At 41.7% G+C, this 24,962-nt stretch overlaps 2 protein-coding genes across 7 annotated transcripts in view; both read left to right on the top strand.

Annotated features, from left to right (window-relative positions):
- The window catches only part of lyrm1 (LYR motif containing 1), an 862,750-nt gene that overhangs the window by 611,291 nt on the left and 226,497 nt on the right, over window positions 1-24,962 (top strand). The gene's annotated exons all lie outside the window — the stretch shown is intronic.
- mrtfba (myocardin related transcription factor Ba) overlaps window positions 1-24,962 on the top strand; it is a 290,981-nt gene that overhangs the window by 106,690 nt on the left and 159,329 nt on the right. For 5 of the 6 annotated variants that reach the window (XM_078559106.1, XM_078559104.1, XM_078559105.1 and 2 more), the window contains exons 3-4: window positions 5,706-5,804; window positions 16,577-16,652. The gene's annotated coding sequence lies outside the window, so the exon portion shown is untranslated. The remainder of the gene's footprint in view (window positions 1-5,705; window positions 5,805-16,576; window positions 16,653-24,962) is intronic. The other variant, XM_078559102.1, reaches the window with a different exon arrangement.

Here is a 24,962-nt window from a genome sequence, read left to right as displayed (position 1 = left end):
CATGAAAGAATGAATTAAAAAAAAAACAATGTTTCTGTTACTTATCCCCTTGTCTTTTTACTTTAGAGCTGGAAACATCTGTTAGTTGCTGAGGGTGATTTACACTCGAACCTTTATCAGTACCCTCTTTGGCCAATCACAGGAGGTACAAGGTTAAACCATTCAGGTGACCAAAACAGAATGTTCTTATATAGCCACACACCCCCCCCCGCCCCCTCCAAAACAACCACCAAGGTATTCATCTTGACGTGGGGGAAGGGAAAGAAAAATGGCCTACTATCATCAATGCTGTATTTCTCTCACGCTTTCTTTTTACAGCCTGTCCCCTTCTATGTACAAAGTCATTTTATTTGTCTACCATCACTCCAACATAACATTCACTTGCATTTGTATACCTCCCATGTTGGACAAGTCAATGTGTCATTTGCTCTCTGTTGCATTTTCCCTTCCATCTCTCAACTGCTGGGTAAATGCTGTGGCTTTGGCTCAGATACTTGACGGTGTGTGAAAAACAAATGTGGAACCTTCCCACTTTCTTTCTGTATGCTCAATGAAACCAGTTTGAATATGATTGTTACAGAATTGTTACAGCACAGAAGGAAGCCATTCGACCCATCATGTCTGCACCAGGTTTCTGTGTGAGCAGTTCAACTCATGCCATTTGTTATAATATGATAGGTGGTAATTGCCAGGCTGACAAAATCCCAAAGGGAAACTTGGTCAAGCTATCATAATGATTTGTAATTTGTATTTATTACAAGAAAATATGTATACTGAAGTGAGAAGTAAAGATTCCACTACCACTATTGGAGATTTTAAATACTAAATTATTTTAATTTATTGAAACAATTATTAACAAAAGAAAAGAACACTTAAACACACAAGATTACAGTTACACAGTTAAATTTAATCATACAATATTTCCCAAAGGATTTCTGCTTAGCCAGACACCCAAATAAAAACCCTTTTCCAGGCAAAAATCCATATAGATTCTTAATCTATAAAAAAAAATCCAGCCACATTATCACAGGCACTTACTGTTGCTATAGAAGAGGTATCTCACAGGGCGTCTTTCTCCTCTCACTCGACAATGGAAATCCAAGGCTTGTCACAAGACCTTGCTTTCTGGAACAATCAGACATTTCTCTGGGATGGCCAGAGGCTGCTCCCTTCACAAGTCTGTCTTGGCACAGCAAACTCTTCAAGATCTCACATGGACACACATCCCATACAGCTTTCAACCTTTCCTTAAATATGTTTAACCCATTGTTCTTAACTTTGTTTGGAAATTACCTTTCCCAGAATATAAAAATCTTTCATGTTCTCTTTATGGCCACTACTTTTGGAAAAAGTAAACTTAATAACTTCGCTTTATTCTTTTATGATCTTTGCCAGTTGTAAAACTTCCTTTTCTTTTTCTTTGAAGTTCAACAGCTAAAAATTCAACTCCTTATTCTGCTAATGCAAATTTCTATTCATGTTGTATTTACGTGTATCCCACCTTAGCTTGTCCATTTCCACTTCAAAATACCTGCTTTTACACTTTAGCCTTTGATGATTTAAACCTTGCAGCCTGACTGTCTTCAATTTAATTAAATTAGTCACAAACATCCACATAGCCCCCACAAGCCTGCTTCACAGTACCCCACGGTAATATTGGAAAAAATATCTCCGTTACACATTCTCCTGCCTTTTCCCCATAACCCTGTACATTTATCTGTAAAGGAAGAGTCTAATTCCCCTTTGAATGCTTCGATTGAACCTGTTCCACCACACTGTCAAGCAATGCATTCCAGACCTTAACCACTCACTGTGTGAAAAAGTTTTTTTTCTCGTATTACTTCTGCTTTTTTTACCAATTGCTTTAAATTATGGGAATATAATAGAGGGTTTTAATAATTATAATAGATATTGAAAGACTAAATAATGTGAAGATTGCTTCCATTAATTGGGAAATGGATAGTACTACAGAGACTGAAGGTTATCAAAGGGGTAAGTTATACAATCTATTTTTTCCACACACTAGGCTATTGGAACATGGAGTGATGCATGCTGCTAGAGCAACAGTTCCCAAACAGTGGGTCTCAAGCCCCGGCATGGTTGCAAGAGAAGATTTAGGGGATCACGAGCTCCAAGGCAGCAATGGCGACCGTGGAACTCAGACTGAGTTTTGATAGCTGCGAGGCCCCTTTAAACGTTCGTGTTTTTTCTCTGTTGTTGGGCATGGCTTAATCTGTGTCTTCTTTGAAGCCCGACTGCTGTTACAACCACACCTTGTAAAAAGGTGGGAGTTTGTTTTTTTTCAAGGCAAACCCAGCAGTTTCCCCACCCCTCCCCCAATTGAACCAATATCACATCCCTTCAACAGCCTCGCTGAATAAGTCTCAAACGCCCCACCCCACCCTCTAATTTTCATTCTGGGGTCACACAAAGCCTGGGGCAGTCAAACGGGGTCACATTGGGAAAGGTTTCGGATAAAGACTGCAATATCATTGAAAAGGGAATTGAATAAATATTTTAAAAGGACAAAGGGGATATGAGTGTATAATTCCACTTGCAGAGCCAACACCAGCACAGGGTTTGTGGGGCAAATACAATTTCTCCAGTAAACTTAATGTGAAACCCAGAGACTATTTTAGTTTGCAAAGCAACTTCTTTGAACTTCAGTCTTGCGTTCACAGCTGTTAGGAAATTTTGGCAGAATTGTTACTTTCATCTTATTCTTAAGGATGAAAGTAATACTTAATCTGGAACAGGTGGGAGCAGCAATTACAGCATATGTTTGACATTTGTCCTAATTGCAAAAGATGCAAATACAGTGTTTCTCTTGTTTACAAATTGTGCTAGCCTGAAGGAAGAATGTTGAATTTCACTTCAAATTTTGAATGTGTCAACACTAGTTTGAAATGTAGTGAGATGTTCCTAGGTCTGTGCTCAGTGAAGATCAGAAAACAGGGCAGGTTGGAATACACAGCTGTAAAGGAACCCATTTGAATCCTTGATATCTGCTGCATTGGGAAGTTTATGGGCCCTGATATTTGCAGGGCTGGGGCCAGAGCATGTAGCGGCTGGGAAACACAGAAACACAGGGAACATCGAAATTCTGCTAGATTTAATGGAAGGACCTCATTTGCACATTGGCTGCTGCCGAAAATTAGAAAAACAGATTAAGGTACATGGTGATGATTCTTCTCCCGCGCCCCCCCACAACCCCCAACCCAATTCACAATTGTCAAATAAACTGTAGATACTCGAGTATCAAGCTGGTATGTGAAGACAGCCCTCCTGGCAAATGACCACCAGAAATGTTGAATTTTGGACTGCACCACAGGGTGATGGGTGGCAGCTAACCCCAATATTCTTCATGCACAGCACTCTTGAACTTTACCATTACAGAGAGGTGCCAAACGAAGGCCACACTCATGTCCACGGGGAAGGAGAGAGCATTATTTCAACCAACTATCATTCCCTTTCACATGGCTGATTTCAGAGCACTGATCGGAAGAATATATCCTCACAGACACTCACATGGAAATTGTGGATGTATGAAAGAGAGGAAAGAAAAATGCCTTTTATTATTTTTGAAAATATATCTAGCTACAGTTCAATGATCAAGTATATCATAGTGTTGGATTAATTTTCTAAATCTATGACTCCCTTTCACCACTCTAATATTAAAGAAAGAACTTGCTTCTTTGTGGCACCGTTTACAACCTCAGGTCACCCAAAGCCAATGAAGTACTTTCGAATGTTCTCACTAAGGAACTGCGTCAACCAGATTGCCCATCAGTCTGAAATGATTGGCCCCTTATCCTGAGACTGTGCCCTGTGTTTTAGATTCCCTGACCAATGGAAACAATCTCTCAGTGCCCGCCCTATCAAGCCCCTTCAGGATTTTATAGGTTTCACTGTTTTCCTTATTCTTTCATGGCATGTGGATGTCGCTGGCCAGGCCAGCATTTGTTGCCCAACCTTAATTGCCCTTAAACTGAGTGGCTTGCTAGGCTGTTTCAAAGGGCAGTTAAGAGTCCATCACATTGCTGTGGACCTGGAGTCACATGTAGGCCAGGCCGGGTTAGGGTGGCAGATTTCCTTCCATGAAGGACATTAGTGATCCGGATGAGCTTTTACAATAATCGATGATAGTTTCATGGTTGCCATCATTGAGACTAGCTTCATATTCCAGGTGTATTAACTGAATTCAAATTCCACCAGCTGCCGTGGTGGGATTTGAACCCATGGGCATTAGCCTGGGCCTCTGGATTACTAGTACAGTGATATTACCACTATGCCTCTCATTCTTCTAAACTCCAGAGAATATAAGCCCAATTTGCTCAGCCTCTCATCACAGGACAACCCCATCATCAGGGACCAATTTAGCGAAACTTCGCTGTACCACCTCCAATGCAAGTATATCCTTTCTTAAATGTGGAGACCAAAACTGCACACACTACTCCAGATGTGGCCTCACCAAAACCCTTTACCACTGTAGCAAGACTTCTTTATTCTTGTACTCCAGTCCTCTTGCAATAAAGGTCAGCATGCCATTTGCCATCCTGATTGCTTACTGCACCTACATGCTAACTTTGTATTCCTTGTACAAGCACACCCAAGTCTCTTTGAAAAGCAACATTTAGAAGTTTCTCACCTTTTTAAAAAAAGATTGCTATACTATACTCCATCTGCCATCTTGTTTCTCACTTACCTAACCTGTCCATATCTCTGTGACGTCCCCACAGCTTACCTTTCCACCCAGCTTGGTATCATCAGCCAACTTAAACACATTACTCTCTGTCTGTTCATCTAAAGTCATTAATATTGATTGTGAATAGCCGAGACCCCAGCACTGATCCTTGCGGTACTCCACTCTTTACTGCCTGCCAACTTAAAAAAGCCCCATTTATGCACACACTGTTTTTTATCCATTAACCAATCCTCTATCCATGCTAATATATTGCCTCCAATTCCATGAGCCCCTGTCTTGCCTGTTAATCTTTTGTACAGCACCTTATCAAATGCCTTTTGGAAATCCAGGTATACTACATCTACTGGTTTCCTTTATCGATCCTACTAGTTACATCCTCAAAAAACTCTAATAATTTGTCAAACAGGATTTCCCTTTAGTAACACCATAAAACCAGTGGTAGAGAGAGATAAATGCTGACCAGGATAATCGGGAAAACTGCCTTGCTGTATTTTAGAAGGTGGCGTGGGACCTCTTACCCAAAAGGGCAGACATGACTTGAATTTAACGACTCATCTGAAAGGTAGCACTTTTGACATTGTAGAACTCCCTCAGTACTGCACAGAAGGGTCAGGCTAGATTATGTGCTCAAATCTCTGGAGTGGGGTGTGAACCTACAACCTTCAGACTCAATGAGAGAAGAATATGAGTAAGCACAGTGCCAACATGTAGGGTTACTACTGACCACTGGTAACATACATTTCCTAAACTATCATTAGCAATATGGATTTATATTTACAGTGCATATGTCATGATAAAATTATACAAATATTAAGATGTATTATTTTCAAAGTACTTACTGTTCTGGGAACTGAGTGCACCTGGAAATATAAATCATGATCAGAGAGGAATTTATTATGTTTGTAGCTTCAGTGATCTAGGTCAATTGAACTAAAATTAGTTCACTTCTGCACAAAAAGGATAGGTTAAACTAACCTGAACTCTTGTCTTCTGATTGCAGCTAACTGATCTCACTAAGTTTTAATAATGGCTGATACTTCCACACATAAACATTGAGCTATAGACGTGGTCATACAATACAGTGGACTCTCTGCTTAAGGTAAGCTTATTTTAAATTAAGGATATTTTGAATGATGTGACAGGTGTGTGAAACCCCAATATTTTCCTTGGTTAATGCTTTCACATTTGGAACACTGGTGCAAGCAAGCATTGGTTCGTGGCCGCCTAATGAAAAGGGTGAGAAAATTGCTGAGCAGTACAATAGTGTGTAATCACCTGCAGAAGTTATGAATTTTTACTCTGTATTGCATGCTGAAATCCTATAGTGATTAAATAAAGCTTTCAGCCTTCCCGCACCTCCCCCCCCTCCCCCCTACTTCTATATCTGAGTGAATAAATGTTTTACATGGTGTGACATTAAGTTCTACAGAACAGGAAAATCCCAGGACCATTCCCTGACCTGTGTTGAGTGAGTTGATATCAGCTGTGGTGGTGATGGAAAAATTACAGTTTTCCTCAGTGACTGAGTTGAAGGAACACAAAATGCTGCTTCTGATTGCTGTTGTGATGCTATGTGATGCCGCTGGCTGCATGAGGAAAATTAAAGGAGAAAAATGAATAAAGCTTGAGAGAACATTTGCTGCTTAGAGCTTAGATGATTTCTTATATGCAGTAACTTCTGTGGTGCCAAAAATCCCAAAAACTCGAGCTGGATGATCAATAGCTGGATGATTTAAGGGATGTGGTTTCTTTCTAAACCACTGACACTAGAAGTGAATTCCACAACCCTATAACCTCCATGAAGCCCTCTGTTTAACTCTATTACATTTAATCTTATATTATGGCTTTTCACCTTAACCCTGCTCTTCTGTTCCTACATTTCCTACTACCCTAAGCATCCTTGTTGGGTTAAAACATGTTTACCTATCCTTTCTTACCCTTTTAAATACCGTCCTAACGCCTCTTAACATTGATAGAGTAAGTTACTGGTCTGGATAGTACAGCAGCAGATTTCGTAGGCATTGGGGGGTGAGGGGTGGCAGAGTTTTGGACAGGAAACCTGGAAGTTATGTAAATTAGTAGCAACCTGGAATAGGTTCTTTGTTTTACTCTTCCAGGTGGCTGCTGTTCATGTTCTAACCACTTCCAACAGGTTTCTCCTTGGGAGACCAAAATTGCCCATGAGATGTCTTCTGCAAACATGGGCTAACTGTCCTTAATTAGCCCATGTCTGGGCTGGCCCAAACACTGTGGAGTTTTAACAGCTTCACCACCTGGAGGTCAGCCTGACTGACAGACATGGCTTCCAGTTAGATGAGGAAGACTCCAGGGTAGGCCACAGGAGGAGGTAGCTCCAAGCGACAACCCTGGCCCGGGGCAGGGTATTGGGGTGGACTTTGATCAGGGGAGGAGAGTGGGAGTATGGGGTGGGGGAAAGTTGGATGGGGGGTGCACAAGAGGAAGCACTCTTGCCCCTCCTAGCCCTTAGGCAATGCTGTAAAGGCATTTGTGTCATCCCCGAAGCAGTCTTCGGCCCCACTTCACCTGTCAAGTTGCCTGAGGCCAGGGAAACTTGAATGGCCACTGTAAAATGTACAGCCTGTTTAAATCAGAGGCTGCCAGCTTCATTAGAATATTTAAATTTCCAGCTGGCCTCCTGAGAGCAGGTTGGCTTCCCATCTTTTGTCCCGCATTCAATAAACTTGGAGGTGGGCAGCTTGGGGTCAGTTTTCAGACTTTTAAACTTTAACATTTGACCCAAGCCCAACTTACCCTTTTTGGGTGTTAAAATTCAGCCCATGGGAGCTGCTGTTAAATTTCAAATTATCCATTACATTGCAAATTCTGGTCCAAGTCATGATTGGCAATGTATTTTTTGGTATGGCCATTCCACTGGTGATCTTATTGCCTATGTTACATACCTTTGGAACTCTGCTGTTGAACTGTTTGGTAAGTCATCGGCCATTGACATGAACACCTCCAAAATCTTTGACCTTGTTAAGGATCAGGCCCTGTGCATTTCATAACATAAGAGATAAGAGCAGGAGGAGGCCATTTGGCCCTTTGAGCCTTTGAGTCTGCTCTGCCATTCAGTAAGCTCATGGCTCATTTTCTATCTCAATTCATTTTCCTGCAATATCCACAAATCCCTTGATTTCTTTGGTATCCAAAAGTCTATTGATCTCTGTCTTAAATATACTCAATGACTGAGTATTCACAGCCTTCTGAGGTAGAGAATTCTAAGTTACAGTTCTCAAAGAACTTTCAATAAAGAATATTTTTCTATTCAGATCTTGCTGTTACATTTATAAACGTAAGATTGTGAAGTTGCACAACACCTCCCTTGTTGAAACAAGACAAGAAAACCTAATTTTGTGCACTTCTAGTTGTAAAAGAAATTCGTGAGCCAGAGGTGCACATAATGTTTCCAAAGAGCCTTTCCAAAGTTTGGCAGTGTAGCAGAGTAAGTTAAAGATTCCAGCCTGAGCCTGCCAATATACTTCACTGTGTTTAAATTTACTGTCAAAAGATTCTCAAGAGGCCAGTATTTTCTTAATGTAATGCCAAACTATACAGCCTGGCAAAAAAAAAAGCTGTTTTTTTTTTCAATATTCATAGCTACTTTAAAAACAATGAAATATAGTTTACAAAGTTATAGCAGTCTTGCAATGGCCGTGCGGGGTGGGGGGGAGGCAAAGATTTTCTTAAATAAATGTAATTAGAAGACTTTCCACAGCTCGCCCTGAACACAATTATTTAATATCTCTATACACCGGCTTAATCAGTTGTTCCTTACTGGGGTGGGTAACCTTATTTTCTAGCTGCTTGCTTATTTTCTTTCTGTAGAGAACCCAAACTTCATGTTGATTTAAATCAGCAATACTCCTGAAAAAAAATCCTGCAACTATCTTGAGTGCTTTAACGGCCATATTTTCCATTGTGTTTTGGCTTGTATAAAAACAGCAACTGCAAGTAGGCAGTCAAAACAAATACAAAGTGATAATAGATTTTTAAAAATCCTCTAACCACTGCTTCTTATTTCTCCCATGGGTTTACAGAAATGCCAAGCTCTTAATAGGGTATGAAGGAAATCAGATGTAGTAGTTCAGCCATTGTTCTGTAGTAGCACTTTGGCTACTAAAGGTATGCAGCTTGAAAGAAATTGATTAATGTGCAGGGAATAACCATCGAAAGAATGAATACTGTCGGGTATCGAGTGGAGACTAATGTGAGGAAGGAATAGAATGTGAGACAGGGCAGAGCACTAGGGAGCCCTGAGTTAATAGAAAGAAAGGTAAAAGATTAGCCATCAATAGTAGCACAAATAGAACAATTTGAGAGAAAACAAGACTTTCATAGCAAGTTGTTTAGAAGTGCTGACAAGATATTTCCCCTGGGCGGGGAATCTCAGAATAAGCAGTCAGCCCTTTCAGGCTGAGGAGATGAATTTTTTCACTCAGAGTTGCAATTCTTTAGCAACAAAAACAGAAAATGCTGGAAAAACTCAGCAGGTCTAGCAACATCTGTGGAGAGAGAAACAGAGTTAACATTTCGAGTCCTTCTTCAGAGCTGAAGAAAAGTGGAAATGTGATGAAATTTATACTGTTTAAGGGGGGGTGGGGCGGGTGGAGCTGGATAGGTGGCCAGCGGGAGGTGGGGACAAAGGAGGGATTGACAAAGATGTCATGAACTAAAGGACAAAGGAGGTGTTAGTGGTATGGGTAGTACTAAAAAAAGGCGCTGATAGTGGCATAAAGGTAAGAAAGTAGAATGTGATAATGGCAGAACAAGGGTGACATGAGTGAAAGAACAACATGGAACAAGTAACAGATGGCCTTTTGGGGGGTGGAGTGGTGGGAGGAGGCGGTGGTGGGGGAAAAAAGGATAGAAAATGGGATAGAAGGGGGAATAAAAAGGGGATAAAACCATGGATAAATAAATAAAAATAAAAATCAGCGGATGAAAAATAAAACTAATGAATGAAGTAAAAAGGGGATTGAAAAAAGGGGGTGAGGATGGAGGAGAGAGTTCATGATCTGAAGTTGTTGAACTCAGTGTTAAGTCCAGAAGGCTGTAAAATGCCTAATCGGAAGATGAGATGCTGTTCCTCAAATTTGCGTTAGGCTTCACTGAAACATTGCAGTAGGCCAAGGACAAACATGTGGGCATGAGAGCAGGATGGTGCGTTGAAATGGCAAGTGACCGGAAGGTCTGGGTCATGCTTACGGTCAGACCGGAGGTGTTCCACAAAGTGGTCACCCAATCTGCGTTTGGTCTCTCCAGTGTAGAGGAGACCACATGGGAGCTGCGGATGCAGTAGACCAAATTGAAGGAGGTGCAAGTGAAGCGCTGCTTCACCTGAAACAAGTGTTTGGGCCCTTGGACAGTGAGGAGGGAGCAGATAAAGGGACAGGCGTTGCACCTTCTGCGATTGCATGGGCAGGCGCCATGGGAAGGGGATGAGGTGTTGGGGGTGATGGAGGAGTGGACCAGAGTGTCCCAGAGGGAACGTTCCCTACAGAAGGCTGACTGGTGGTGGGGGGGTTGAGGGGAAGACGTGTTTGGTGGCAGCATCATGCTGGAGTTGGCGGAAATGGCGGAGGATGATCTTTTGAATGATGAGGCTGGTGGGGTGAAAAGTGAGGAAAAGGGGGGCCCTATCATGGTTCTGGGAGGGAGGTGAAGGTGTGTTTACTCATAAATGTAACAGGCAAGATCTGAATAGAAAAATATTCTTTACTGAAAGACAATCTTCCTTGGGAACTGTAACTTTTACCTATTACTTTGAAAATGGTTCAAATCATCAAACTGTTCACTTGCTACAATTGTAGTATGTTAAATTGACAAGCTTACTAGATGTAAATCCATGCCAATTGGTATGACAAAAATAACAAACTTCTCCACCTTTAATTTTAATGGAAAGAAAATTATACTACATTAATGTGAATTGTCCAACAGTGTTATTTTTTGTGCTCTTTTATGCTTGTTTTCTGCAAAACTTAAATATCAGAGCAACACACAGGTACTCTTGTGAAAATGACTGTTTCCAGGCCTCCTCTAAAACCACCTGACAACCAGAAGGTAAATGAGGCAGGTGGTGACTGTAGTATAAAGGTCTGGCACATATAGGGTTAACGTGGGACTGAGTACAGCACCACCCACACAGCAATGGAAGAGGACACACGACCTGCTCCTAGGGGTCAGTCTAGTGTTGGACAGAGCCATATGCACAAGCAAGCATGGAGACAGCTCCTAGCTTCAACCCTTTACTGTATATATGTTTATAGTTCTTGTAGTTAATAAATACATACAGTTAACCTACTTAAGACTACAAAGACTTCATTAAGACCTGCCGAACTATGCCCAACACCCTACATCATGGTAGCAGCGAATGGAACAACTCAAACCTCACAGAGACTGCAGAAGCAAACTAAAATCCTGGAAAGCTGAAGGAAAAATCAAAGAAGCATTCTGCCCTGAAGAAAAGCTCACAAAGTGAAGGTGCAGAAGGAAATCGTCAGAGAAAAGCTCCAAAGAAAGGCTTGGAAGCTGAAGGCAGGAACTAAATATCTAACTGCAGCTGAAGACTCCATTGAATTCTGTGGAAGTCCAGCTCCAATACCCAGAGTGTGCAGAGTCAGCAGACCTAGCACAGGTGAGCTAAAACTTTTAAATTCCAGGATAAAGCAAGCCCTGGGAAACTTCTAAATAGTTCACTGTTGAGAGATTGTTATTTAAGAACTCAGTTGGGAAAAACAGATTTCCAGCCAGCGTCTGAACACGTGACGTCCCAAAGGGGGAAAAATTAATTAATTCAGAAAAGTTGTGACTAAAGAATCAGCTTTAAAAACCAGCAAAGGTCAGAACTTTACACATTTGCGACCCTAAAGCGTAGTGCTGACATGGAAAAATCTGCAGCTAGTCGATCCAAGCCATAGTTTAAAATGTTTTCAGGCTGAGTATGAGCACCATTGCAGCAGGTAAACCCTTTCAAACAAACGGCAGCACCTTCTTGGATTTCAACAAACAACTTAAACCTGAACCGACACTTTAAAATTTTTAACCATGGATCAAAAAACCATCTTACCAGATCAATTTGGACTTTTCCAAGGCCCGGATCAATCACATAATTGGGGACTTTTGAGAAAAAGGTCCCTTAGAGACATAATTGCTTCTGGTTTGTGTAAAAAGACAGAAGCTCAGCAAGTTAACATATTGCTTTACTCACTAGGACCGATAGAGGACGACATTATTGCTAGACAAGGAATCAGCGAATCATCTGCTAAATTTGTAGGAGCACTAAAATCATTTGATGTTTATTGTAACCTAAAGAACTAACAAAATCCTCGAAAGGGCTAAATTTAATTATCATGCCCAGCAGCCAGGAGAGCCTGTCAACTCATTCATTAATGATCTGTAGAGGATGACTGAAGGCTGTGAATGTTGAGAGCTAGTATCTGAACTTATCAGGGATAGAATAGTTGTAGGAGTAGCGGACAATGCACTCAGGTATGCTGCAAGCGAAGGAAGATACAACCATCGAGAAAGCTATCTGAACACCTGGTGCATACAGGTCCATTTTTAAGAAAGCGAACCATGGTACAAAGAAAACCCCACTGTCCAGTTAGTTAAACAGAGACACTCCAAGCCAAGGGAAGCGATATCCTAACCGACCAGTAGAGCGACCATGCCAGCGCTGTGGAACAAAGCACCCCACAGGCAAGATCAATGTTCTGCAATTTCAGCCCCGTGCCTTCAATGTAACAGCATTGGACACTTTGGCAAATTATGCAAGCCCGAAACATCTAAGAAGACCCAAACGTATTCATGAGATTGAGACTGCACATCAAGACGACACACAGCCATGCTTCTTGGGTGAGGTCAAAGATCGGGATTTTCGTTTTGGAATGTGGACATTTTGGTTAATGGCAAACTTTAAATTGGACACGACTGTAACATCTTATCGGACAGAGAACCATGGATGGTGACCCAGTGGCTGACACTGCCCACGACACCCCTGTACGGAGCGGGAGGCATAAAGCTCCAGGTGAAAGAGGTGAAAGGCACCCTGCAGGTGACGCTGAGGTGCAAGGATAAAAGAATCCGAGAGACCCTGTTCATGGTCCATATCCAGGACTGTTCACTGTTAAGCTACAAAGCCTGTGTCGAATTTAACCTTCTGCAAAAAATTGACAGGGTCAGTCAACAAGGGTCTGGCTCCAGGTATAAAAGTGAGTTCCCTAAGCTCTTTACATGACTGGGGCGACTGAAAAAAGCATGCAAGATCACACTGAGGGAGGATATTAAACCCGTGTGCCTATTCATGCCACGAAGGATACCCATCCACTCATGAAACACGTGCAGCAGCAGCTTTGACGAGATGACAAACATGGGTCCATCTGTATTTTTGTCGGCCTGGCACAGTTCAGTAAAACCTTAGCCAAAGAAGTATATCCCATATCCTAGGCGGATGAAAGCCTGACTAAACTCTCGAAGAGCACTGTATTTTCAAAGCTGGACGCCATATCGGCGTTTGGCAACTTCCGCTTGACGAAGAGTCCAGGCTGCTGACCACATTCATCACCCGGTTTGGTAGATTCTGCTTCAACCACCTGCCGTTTGGAATCACTTCAGCACCGGAAATATTTCAACGCACGATGTCGGCCGATTTGCAAGGCGTCCTGGGAGTCATTTGCCACATGGACGATGTATTAGTTCACAGTACAACGGTGGAGGAACATGACGAGACTCACAATGGTCTTAGAACATCTGCAGGAAGCAGGGCTGATGCTGAATGAGAAATGAGTTCACATCAATTTGGTTCCTGGGCCACATCACCAGCAATGAAGGCATCACAGTGGGCCCATAGAAAACTAAAGCTATTAGCAAATTCCCAAATCCATCCTCAATTTCAGACCTCCAGCAACTCTTGGATGGTGAACCAGCTGGCAAAATTTTTGCCAAATTTGGCACAGGTCACAGAACCTTTGAGGCATCTGCTTAAGAAAGACCAGATATGATATTGAGACTCCCATCAAGAGCAAGCATTCACTTGCATTTAAGCGATACTGCTCCCCACCGACATTCTGGCCCACAACGACTCATCCACCGCCATAGCAGCAGGTGCTTCAAGGCACAGGCCTTGGAGCTGTCCTATTCCAGGAACAACTGGATGGAAGTCGCCAACCTCTATACTACGCTTCCTGAGGGCTGTCGGACACTGAGACGAGATACGCCGTCATAGAAAAGGAAGCCCCGCAGTCACGTGGGAATGCGAGAAGTTTTCAGACTGTATCATCGGCTTCAAGGTCACAATCGAACAGACCATAGGCCACTGGTCTCATTTCTGGAAGAGAAGGAGCTAGCAAAGATGCCTCCCAGAATCCAGAGATTCCGCCTACAAGACGGTATACGTCCAAGGTAAAAACCAAACAATGGCAGACACACTTTCCAGGGCCACAGTGGGCCTTCCAACAAAACAGGATGTCAGTCCCATCAAAGAGCTGCAAGCATACTCCCAGTTGACAAGGAGACACCTACCAGTGACCACAAGTAAACTCCAACAGATTCACCAGGAACAAATGCATGATGAGGAGTGTGCCTGCATTTGCCATTACAGCCAACAAGAGTGACCACAACAGAGACCAAACAGTGATACCATGAAAGTTAGGTTTGAACAACAAAAACAATTTACTGTCATAGACGATCGATCCGCTGATCTAAAATGAGCGGCTAATCATCCCAGTTTCCCTACGGCCAGAGATCCATCAAAAATACACCAGGGCTACCTGAGCATCACCCAGTATAGGGATGCGCCCAACCTGCTTTCTGGTGGCCAGGCATTTCCAGGACAATTGAGGACACCATAGCAAACTGTCAAGTGTGTGTACTGCAACACCAAAGAGAGCCCCTCATACCCACACAGTTCTCTTAGGAGAGGCTGGGCATCGACTTATTTGGCTTCAACAGCAAATCGTTCCTTATAGTGATGGATTACTTTCCCAGATTGGTTGAGGTGAAGCAACTATATACGACTACCACGGAGTCAGTAATTAAGGCACTGAGAGATGTTCATGAGCCACGACAAGATCAGACAGCCAACAATTTTCAAATGAGTATTCCATGCACTTTCCCACCACCGTACCAACTCCCCATAGTGGGGTCCATACTGTAAAGGCCCTCCTAAAAAAGGATGAGGATTTCCCACAACACGACTAACCTACAGGTCCACTCCATTACATTGCAGCCTGTCCCCAACCGAGCTCCTAATGGGCGGGAAACTCAGCACACAACTTCCAATCCTGTTGAAAAAGCTCATACCAGGGTTGGTAACCGAGGACTACCAGGACATTCAAGCAAGAGAGCAGCCCTACAGGCAGAAGCAACAAAAGGTACCGCATGAGACACTTGCCACAACTACAAGAGGATGACCAGGTCTGGATTAAAGACCTTGAGAGAGAAGGGGGCGTGGTACTATCATCAGGAAGGAGGATGACCAACCTCAATCCTACCTGGTTGGCACTCCAAAAGGTACAGTCAGGAGAGAGGTGTTGTCTCTTCCTCATCCCTAGATCGCCCATTCCCACAGTACAGTGGAGAGACGTCGAGGAAGGTATCCGGATGCAAGAACAACATCCAAATCAACAAAGTTTACCTGGAATGGCAGAGCTTATCACTCCTCCAACAGCATTGTGAATGCAATATGGCAGGGTTATAAGGCCTCCAAACCGGCTGAACCGAAGGGGGATGGGGGGGAAGATGGGGTAGTAATAACGATGTAAATACATGGGGTAAATAGAATAACTTGCAATACATTGGATAAAGACTTGGGGGGAAAGTATAATATAAGGGTCTGGCACATATAAGATTAATGTGGGACTTAGTACAGTACCGTCCACACTGTGATGTAAGAGAACACATGACCTGCACCTAGGGGGTCAGTCTAGTGTTGGACAGAGCAGTGTGCACAAGCAAGCATGGAGACGGTGCCTAGCTTGAACCCTTTACTGTATTTATGTACATAGTTCTTGTAATTAATAAATACGTATGGTTAACCTACTTAAGACTACAAAGAATTCATTAAGACCTACCAAATAGTATCCAACACCCTATAGCAGTGACCAATCTCCCAATTTTTCTCTCTTTTGAGATAGACTTGAACCTTTCCTTGGTGCCAATGTGTGTAGCTGTTTGAGATCAGCAATGTGGGAAGTTGCAGGCGTAGAACGTGTGTTTGTCACTTTGAGCTGATTTCTGCTGAATTGATGTGTAAATGATTTTGATAATTTAATCCTCGGCTTTTGACTATACAAAAATACTCAGTTGACATCATCACTTACTGCATAACTGTAAATCCCCACTTCTTGCTTTGAGTATTTATTTTACTTTCTCGCAAAGCCTATTCAGTGTGGGTGACAAAATGATTAATTGCATATTAACTACATAAAATTAATTCAGAAAAGAACCTGCCCATAAAATCAGCCATTATACTTTATAAATGCAGTCAAGATATTTTCCCTGCGTAGGCCTGTCCCTGTTCCTGCGGAACTTTGACTTGAGGGCTGCGTTTTCCACTTGCGTTGTGCAGCTGAAACTTACCTGCTTCAAGAGGCTCAGCCATGAATCTACTCCCATGGTACATCTGCCACTTTGATGACTGCCTGACTACAACTCCCGTTGCAGCTAAATGCTGATACCCTGTAACTGAGTCTGGGACTGAATATGGGTGCCAGCCTCACAAACGGGGAGTTGTAGCACTGAATTGGGTTGTACTTGGCTAGTCTTTCTATCATTCTTTTTGCTAATGATAATTCCGGTGCTTTGAAGACACTTGCCAATTTTTTGATTGGACAAACAATTTTGTTCTTCCAGGTACGGCCTACTGATTGGATATCAGGTTCAAGGGGAAACAAATTTCTGAGAACAGCAGCTATTAGATATTAAAAAGGTGAGTGTCTATTTCTCGAGTTCTAGATTTTTAATATCAAAATACAGTACCATGTTCCCCCAACAGCTGTGCTCCACTCCTGCTTCCTGCTGAAACTCAAGAAGTTTGCAGATGACATAAAAATTGGCCATGTGGTTGATAGCAAGGAGGATAGCTATAGACTGCAGGAAGATATCAACGGGTAGAGAAGTGGCAAATGGATTTCAACTCAGTAGTGTGAGATGATGCATTTGCAGAGGTCAGACAAGGCAAAGGAAGACAGAATAACTGGTATGATGCTGAGAGGTGATAGAGGAAGTGAGGGACCTTGGAGTGAATGTCCATAGATCCCTGAAGGTAGCAGGACAGGTCACGAAGGTGTTTAAGAAGGCATATGGAATCTTTTCCTTTATTAGCTGAGGCATAGAATATAAGAACAGGAGGTTATGCTGGAACTATATAAAACATCAGTTAGGCCACAACTTGAGTACTGTGTGCAGTTCTGGTCACCTCAACAGAAAGCATGTAACTGCACTGGAGAGGGTACAGAGGAGATTTATGAGGATGCTGCCATGACTGGAAAATTACAGCAATGAGGTAAGACTGGATAGGCTGGGGTTGTTCTCCTTGGAACAGAGGAGGCTGAGGGGAGATGTAACTGAGATGTATAAAATTGTGAGGGGCCTGGATAGAGTGGGTGGGAAGGGCCTGTTTACTTTAGCAGAGAGGTCAGTGACTAGGGGGCATAGCTTTAAAGTGATTGGTAGGAGGATTAGAGGGAAGATAAGAAAAAAAAAATCACCCAGAGGGTTGTGGTGGTCTGGAACTCACTGCCTGAAGGGGTAGTAGGGGCAGAAATCCTCAACTTATTTTAAAGATGTCTGCACCTCAAGTGCTGTAACCTGCGAGGCTATGGACCCAATGCTGGAAAGTGGAGTAAGCTGAGTAGCTCATTTTTCAGCTGGCACAGACACAATGGGCTAAGTGGCCTCTTCCTGTGCCGTAAACTTCCAATGATTCCCTCTTCCTATCCTACTAACTCTGCTCTTTGACTTGGAAGTGGATCGTTATGAACATCAAAACTCTGCTCTGATGTTAAATTGTTTGAGAGCAATGCTGCTAAAAATCAACCTATAAAAAACAAAGATTTGTTCAATACAGGAAATTGTTTTATGTTGTTCTTTGTCCTGGGACAAGTTGCCCAAACAGGAATAGTGTATTGTTTCCATTAACTAAATCCCTCTTTACATGTGTATAAAGAGTTCTTTGCTGGCCAGTAATTGACAACATTTAGCCTTGCTATAAATCGTAGCTTTGTTTGACTCCAGCCTTTTCTTGCATATTAAGCAAAATCCTCTGGTGGCTCCAAAATCATTACCAACTCCTAGTGCTTGTTCATCAAAGTAATGTGGAAAATGTCCTTGTTTTATTAACCACACTAATGACTTGAGAATGATGCAAAAATTAACATAGCTATGTTCATAGAATTCAACCCTCCCCCAAAATGGTGCCTAATCATTTCAACATTGGAATCTTCCTAACTCTTAGAATTTGGAGCTCCATGATTGAAAGCTGTTTTTCCCATATATATGAATGAAGTCTATTTTCATGCAATATAGAATTGTTTGTTTTCTCTGCACTAAAGAAATATTTGAGTTCAGCAAATGCTTCCGTTGAATTGTAACATCCACCATGCACTATACGAGCCACAACTCTTCACTTCATTCTCCACTTTCTGTTGGCTCTGAAGTCTGACTCCTTAAGAAGTCAAAACCTCTGAAACAGATATGCAGGTTGCACATTTGGAGCCTGGAACAAACTTCCTGAAAGGGTGGTGGAGGCAGGTTCAATCGAGGTATTCAAAAGGGAATTGGATTGCTACCTGAAAAGAGAGAACGTGCAAGGTTACGGGGACAAGGCAGGGGAGTGGGAATAGGTGGAATGCTCTTTCAGAGCCAGTGCAGACTCGATGGGCCAAATGGCCTCATTCTGCACTGTAAAGATACTGTGATACTGTGGCACAACAGGATTACTTGAGATCTTCAAATGGTAGGAATCCCGAAAAATGCCAAATTTCATAGAGCTGGAAATTTTGTCTGAGGGTAAATAAATACAGCAACAAGCTGGAAATTCTTAAATCATATTCTGTATATTTCAAGTATGCACACATTCCTTCCAAGCCTATTGGCTCTTCAAGGTAAGGTTGGCATTGTGTGGCTGTTTGATCAAAGGAAGCTATTTCCCACCTCTCTGGCAATACTTCAAAGAAGTAAACGCATTCAGCAATACTGCACTTCCTACTGTGTGACACCAGAAAAGCAATTTAACAAACTTCAGCAGGAAAAGCAGAAGGTGCTGTACTTAATAGCAGGAAGCAGGATGACCGAATAAACAAATTGGGTTGCTTTTGTTACTGCAAAGTAAATTTAATCTCTTTTTTCAATTATCTTCTGTGCTTTCTCCTTATCACAAAATGAAAAGTTGACGTGATCAAAAAAGATTTGTTGCCAGGAGAGCCCACGTGGGGTGTTTGTTACCAGCTCAGCTGTTTCCTACCTGCTTCAATTCTTCCCACTTGTGTTAATTGCAGATAAAATATTTTTACCTGACCTACTTGTTCCTGAATTCCTAATGAAAAGTAGCTTTCTTAAAAATAAACTTTTTTAGGAAAGAGAATAAAAATTGGAAAAGCGTGTTGGCTATTGTCATTTTTCCTCCCCTTAAATGTTCGCTCTCAAATGTTATATTTTTGACCCTAAATAGACATTGGGTTTTAACAGGGTAATTGAATCCAAACTCTACTAAAAACACTTGAAACCAAGGTAGCAATGAGACCTTGGTTTAATGCATTTTAATCATATTGCACATACAGTAACCAAGAATTACTGATATAGACAGGTGCCCAAGGGAGGAATCAGCAAGAAAAGGTGTAAGCTCGTAGTTCTATTCTGTTTACATTGGTTCAAGCTAGAAGTTCAAATCCCCTGAGGGTTTTGTGCATTGAGCCATTTATACTGTTGGTAATGCCTTGGTGTCGTGATGATAACTTGCCAACATGTTCTGGTTAATCTTAATTAATATATAGCATGTTAACCCATTAAGTCATCTTGTAAATTACTATTCCATCCTTTCTTGACTAGTTTATTGTGTTTGTAAGTCTCCTTATCATTTCCTGACTGTTTGACTCAGCGCCCAGAACACATCATGTCTGTCCTTGTAGATTGAGTCTATTAATGTCTGTTCACAGTTTCTAATTTTGTCCTCACCGTGACCTTTTAGAATCTGCAATAAAAACTAAGCTCTTAGTTTTATATTGTGCAAGTGCCTTTAATGTTGAGAAATGTTTAATGCAGTTACTAGAATTGTCAGTCTTCCTAAATGGCCCACCCTCATCTATACAAAAGACGGTAGCTATTGCAGGGTACAGTTCCTTGGTTCTAACTCATGTGAGCACAGACAGTTGATGTTGACAGACTATTCAATAATGGAGGACACTGGAGCTGAACACAAACCATCCACAGGCATGCGCACACACTTTCTCCAACAGATATCACTGGAGACAGCAACTCAGGATAATTTCCTGCTACCCGCCCCCCACCCGCACCTTTGCCATAAGGTGCTAAAAACAATTGTAACCCTCCAACTACAGCTCAAAATGTAACCATTCAAACCTGAAATCTGCCAGTCTTTATAGCTTGTACTATACCTGATGGTGCTTTTAGCCATTAGACCATTGAAGGAGTTCCAAGTGTTGTCTCTAATTATACATGAGCACGTTTTTACAGAAATAGGACTAGCCATTGTTTCCTTTTCATTCATACTTGTACTGCATTTTTACAAGTTCTGCACAATAGAGAAATGTGATAGCGGTAAACGACTCTGCCAATGTGACTTGCAAAGGAAAAACTAATGAGCTTTGGAAGACTGTTTCTGGTTTCCAGATTCCATTAAAAATCTACCTAGTTGAAATCAACAATTACATTTTAAATACCTTTTCAAAGGAGAATTTCAGGATCCTTTGGCTTATATTTACTACATTTGACTCTGCGATACCAACAGAATTCTGTAACACACATGGCCATGAGTATTAAAATCTATTTCTGCCAATTGCTCGCTTTTCTTCAGTGGTGCCGGGTATCTGGTTTTTACATAAACTTTATTGCTTCTCTGTTAGATGAGGAGATTTAATAATCTGTAAAATGTACACATCCCCTTTACTCTGCTCATTATGTTTATTATGCTTTATATGGGAAAATTTGCTCCAATGAAGATTAAGGCCCTTCATGGAGAGATTAACTTCCTGGGTTCCACTTCTTTCAAATTGACATAAAGCACAATGTCCATCTGGGCCATAAATATTTTAGGAGTGGTCTCTTTAGAAGGTGTGATTATGGAATTTATATTTTAATTAAATTGTTGCCTCTTAAGAGAAGTAAGTAGAGAATGCAGCACCAATCTGCCTTTTCAGGTTATTTGGGAATCTCATAAAGTCTCAGTCACAGCTACTTCCACATTTGTTTAATGCTGTAGTAAGGCCAACGTATCTCCCAGTCCACAGTTCTCGCACACTTGGCAGTAGCAGTAAAGTAAACCTTTAACTAAAATTGCATTTAAAATGTACCGAATGATTCTACTCTGCCGAGCTTTAAGAAAAGCTCCTTTCTGAATCTAAGTATAAATTGATTTGAAGGCACTTGATGATAACCCTGTTGTTTTCCTCGTCATCTATGTGATACAAACTATAGGTTTCTGGTATTTTAATAGGAAAAGTGTCCGCACCGTCTGAAAAGAAACTGAAGTAGGAAAACCTAATTAATATGAAATCATGGGTATTCACAAAGCAGTTCATTTTATCAGGGTTCATCTTGTCTAGGTTCGAGAATACCACCACCTATCAAAATAAAAATTCTGGCGGAACGAGAGGTGATATTTTTTGTAACAAACAGTTTGTAAATTGAGGTACTATGGTATGAATTGAAAGCAGTGTTATGTAACTTCAACTGAGTACCTTGTAGTGCTTTCTATTTCATTTACTTATAGATTAAAGGGTTCATTACAATCGAATTCTGTGTGGATTTGGCATTGTAAGTATATATTAGATTACATTTGGATGATTATTAGCTAGTCTATTGAAGGGAAGCTGAAGGCAATAACTCTGGCATAGGTGATATTGAAACTCCACCGAGTGGAATGTTAATGACTTTACACATCCAATAACCTGCAATATGAAGGGCTTGGAAACAAATATAAAAAATGAAGAAAATATTTCTTCACAGTCTGCTTTCCAATATAAGCACAAACGCAAAACATCAGCTGAGATTTGGATTTATTACTGTGTAGTTTGTTAATACAGAACTTGCTGTACAGAAGTTAGTACAGAAATTGCTGAAAGCAGAGACATGCTGTTGAAACTTTTCGTCTTGCACTTATCAAGACAGATGCCAGAATACCAAATCTCAAAGGTAACAACAATTTATGCTGCATGAGAAAACGGTGCTATTGGTTGGGCAAATGGATTCTGATTGGTCGAGGTGTTGCCTTGGAGAATGCGCCAGGGAACAGTTATCCCCCAAGCTTTTGTTTAAATTCAAAAAAGGCAAGTTGACTCTGGTCGAGGTATTGCCATGAGCAATGCACCAGGGAACAATTGTCCCATGATTTTGCTTTGGTTTTTTTTAACCTGTAATATCTATATTTAGCTCTTAGTTACATGTTTTGCTTTTATATAGCCTTCTGCTTTGAGAAGTTGTTGTAATTTTATACAGTATTGCCTAGCTCTATGCTGTTAAATGTTCTGCATGATATCAAGAGAAAAGTAACTAAAAATCTTTGGAGAACGCTGTCTTCTATCTCCCTCTTTGGGTATCACTATCTGCTGTACGAGCCAGGATAGCTGCAGCAAATGAGGTGAAATTGGGTAATGAGACCTAACACTGTCTTGCTTTATGGCATCATTTTCCTTGCCCTCCTGCCCTTGTTGGGACCATCACTGGCCATTCCTTCCAAGCCGGTACATGCAAATGCTGGAGGGGCCTAGGTTTCTGACCCATTTTTCTCCTGTCTACCCCTGTTTCCTCAGTTCTCTGGGGAATCCCAGAGAACAATGTAAGCCAGGGGTAGCAATGTGAATGACCCTAAGTCCCAGCCACTCTCTCCCAGTCGTCACAATGTCTCACCTGTTGAAGCCCTCAAACAGAGCTCGTCAGTGTATACTTGGCCTAACATTCAGGACCCTGTGCTCACTTTAATTAACCTTTGATCCTCTTCTTGTGCTGAGCTTGGTGCTATTGCAGCACTGCCTTTATCTTCCTGGGGTCTCTGGTGAGAATCTAGCTCAGCCTGCCATGATTAACACCCTTGACCCAGGAAACTGGGCAGAGTCAGGACGTACATGCTGCCCCAACCCTGTAGGGGAAAGATCAGGAAAATCCAGCCCCATGTGGTGTCATTCAAAGAAGAATTACTGTTCTTATTAAATGACCTGAACTGCTTGTGAATATCTTGCATGTTTCATTGGGTCATAACTGCTTAAGAATGAATGTTGTCAGGAAATGATATTTTGAAGAGAAAAAGCTTGGAGGGTGGCAAGTTGAGCTGTATCCGGCAGAACCATTATCTTTTGGTGCAACAAAACAGCTTGTTTGCTCATGCTTTTGATGTGTATAATTTAATACACCAGAGTTGCTTTGAGGGATTTTGGCTTGTCACTGAGGCACATAGAAGTTAACTGTGTAGTAATTGGTATGAAATTACCTCAGGGGCTAGAAAAGAGAAACATACCAAATTTAAAAGTTGCAGTGTAGGTTGGTTGGCTAGAGGGCTAAGTGAGGGAGTGTAGTAATTGTACAGAATTTCTCCAATTTTGTTTTAGTTGCAGTGAAAGTGGCACCAAAGAATGTTAAATAAATGTGATTAAAAGCTAAATTAAAGATAAGATCTTGTTAGGGTTGGAAGGGGGGAGGGTGGGGTTCAGTTCTGCTGAACCCCTGCCCCTCTTTTCTACGTCCCAAAATTCTGCAAGGACACTGCACTCACCCATACCTTACAGGCACCACCAAAAGAGACAGGGCTGGCGAGATGATGCCACCAGTTAGAAATCATGCCAGTTCTGCCAGCTTAGAGTTCACCTGGAAATTTAAGTATTTTTGTGCCTGGATCAGATCCTAGTGGGAGTGGTGCCAAAATAGTTCAAAAGACATTTTGCCATCGGCAATTGATCACACATTGAATGATTTGCTGTAAGGAAAGCAGAAAATTCAAAACTGAAACTTTATTTAAAAATAATAGCTGGAATGGTCCATATCTCCCAAGCCCCCTCCCTGGATAGAGTGGAATGATACCTCTGGGAAGCAGTTGCTCCCATGAATGGATGTTGGAAGTAGCCTGGACAGCCACACAATTGACATAAACAAGTCCAATATTGGGATTTGGGGCAAGGACAAGGTAAGATTGCTAGGTGCGCTTCCGGTGGTGGAGTGGGGCCTAGGTGTACTGAATTATTTTGATTTTAATTTTGCCACACTTGCACACTTTAGATCACCAAAGGCTAAACCAGCCCCTTACAATTTTTCAATCAAAATAGAAGTAAGTGGCAACAATAAAATCATAACAACTGTTTTTTGTTCTCTTAGCTGTGGGAGGTATCTAGAAAATTGGGGCGACTGTGTAACGGTGCATGTACCACTTTATCGATTGGATAGCATGAAATCCCTTGCTCATTCTATGTTTTGTCAAAGTCTCTTCTCTTCTCCAGTTTTCTCCCCTCTGCAAATGAAAATGACACTTAACCTGGATTTCCTTCTACCTATACCAATGGCCCAAATGACCATTTTTCACATCTGAGCCCAGATATGTGCTGCCAAACTGGTCAGTCATGGAGCATATCGCATCCAATAGAGGAATATTTCCTCCTCCTTTTCCAACTCCAAAACACTGAGGCCACATGTCCGTGCTGCTGTCCTGGTTGAGAACAGATAACTTGGTACATATCTGGATTGGGCTTTGGACCTTGCCACCACAGGGCTAATACTATCTCTACCAATACAGCCATTGGAAAGCTTTTCTTCTATTTTAAGATAGTTACAGAATGTTGCTGCTGCTCCAGACCAGCAGTCTCGCAAACTCTATGCAGAGTTATTTCTGTAAAATAACTGCAGCCTATGAAAGCACTCACTGACTCAAAGAATTGTTACTGACGTCAAATAAGTTGGCCATTTTCCAAGTTTGGTAGTCAATATGGCAGGATTCCAAGAACTGGAATGAGAAGGTTTTTCCTAACGGCTTTTTCCCTGACTAAAAGGAATAATATACATTGAAAATGCTTCCACTGTC

Source organism: Cetorhinus maximus, chromosome 15, assembly GCF_964194155.1.
Source record: "Cetorhinus maximus chromosome 15, sCetMax3.hap1.1, whole genome shotgun sequence".
Classification (NCBI taxonomy): Eukaryota; Metazoa; Chordata; class Chondrichthyes; order Lamniformes; family Cetorhinidae; genus Cetorhinus; species Cetorhinus maximus.
The sequence above is the reverse complement of the archived record's forward strand: the minus strand, read 5'-3'. Positions and strand labels throughout refer to the sequence as shown.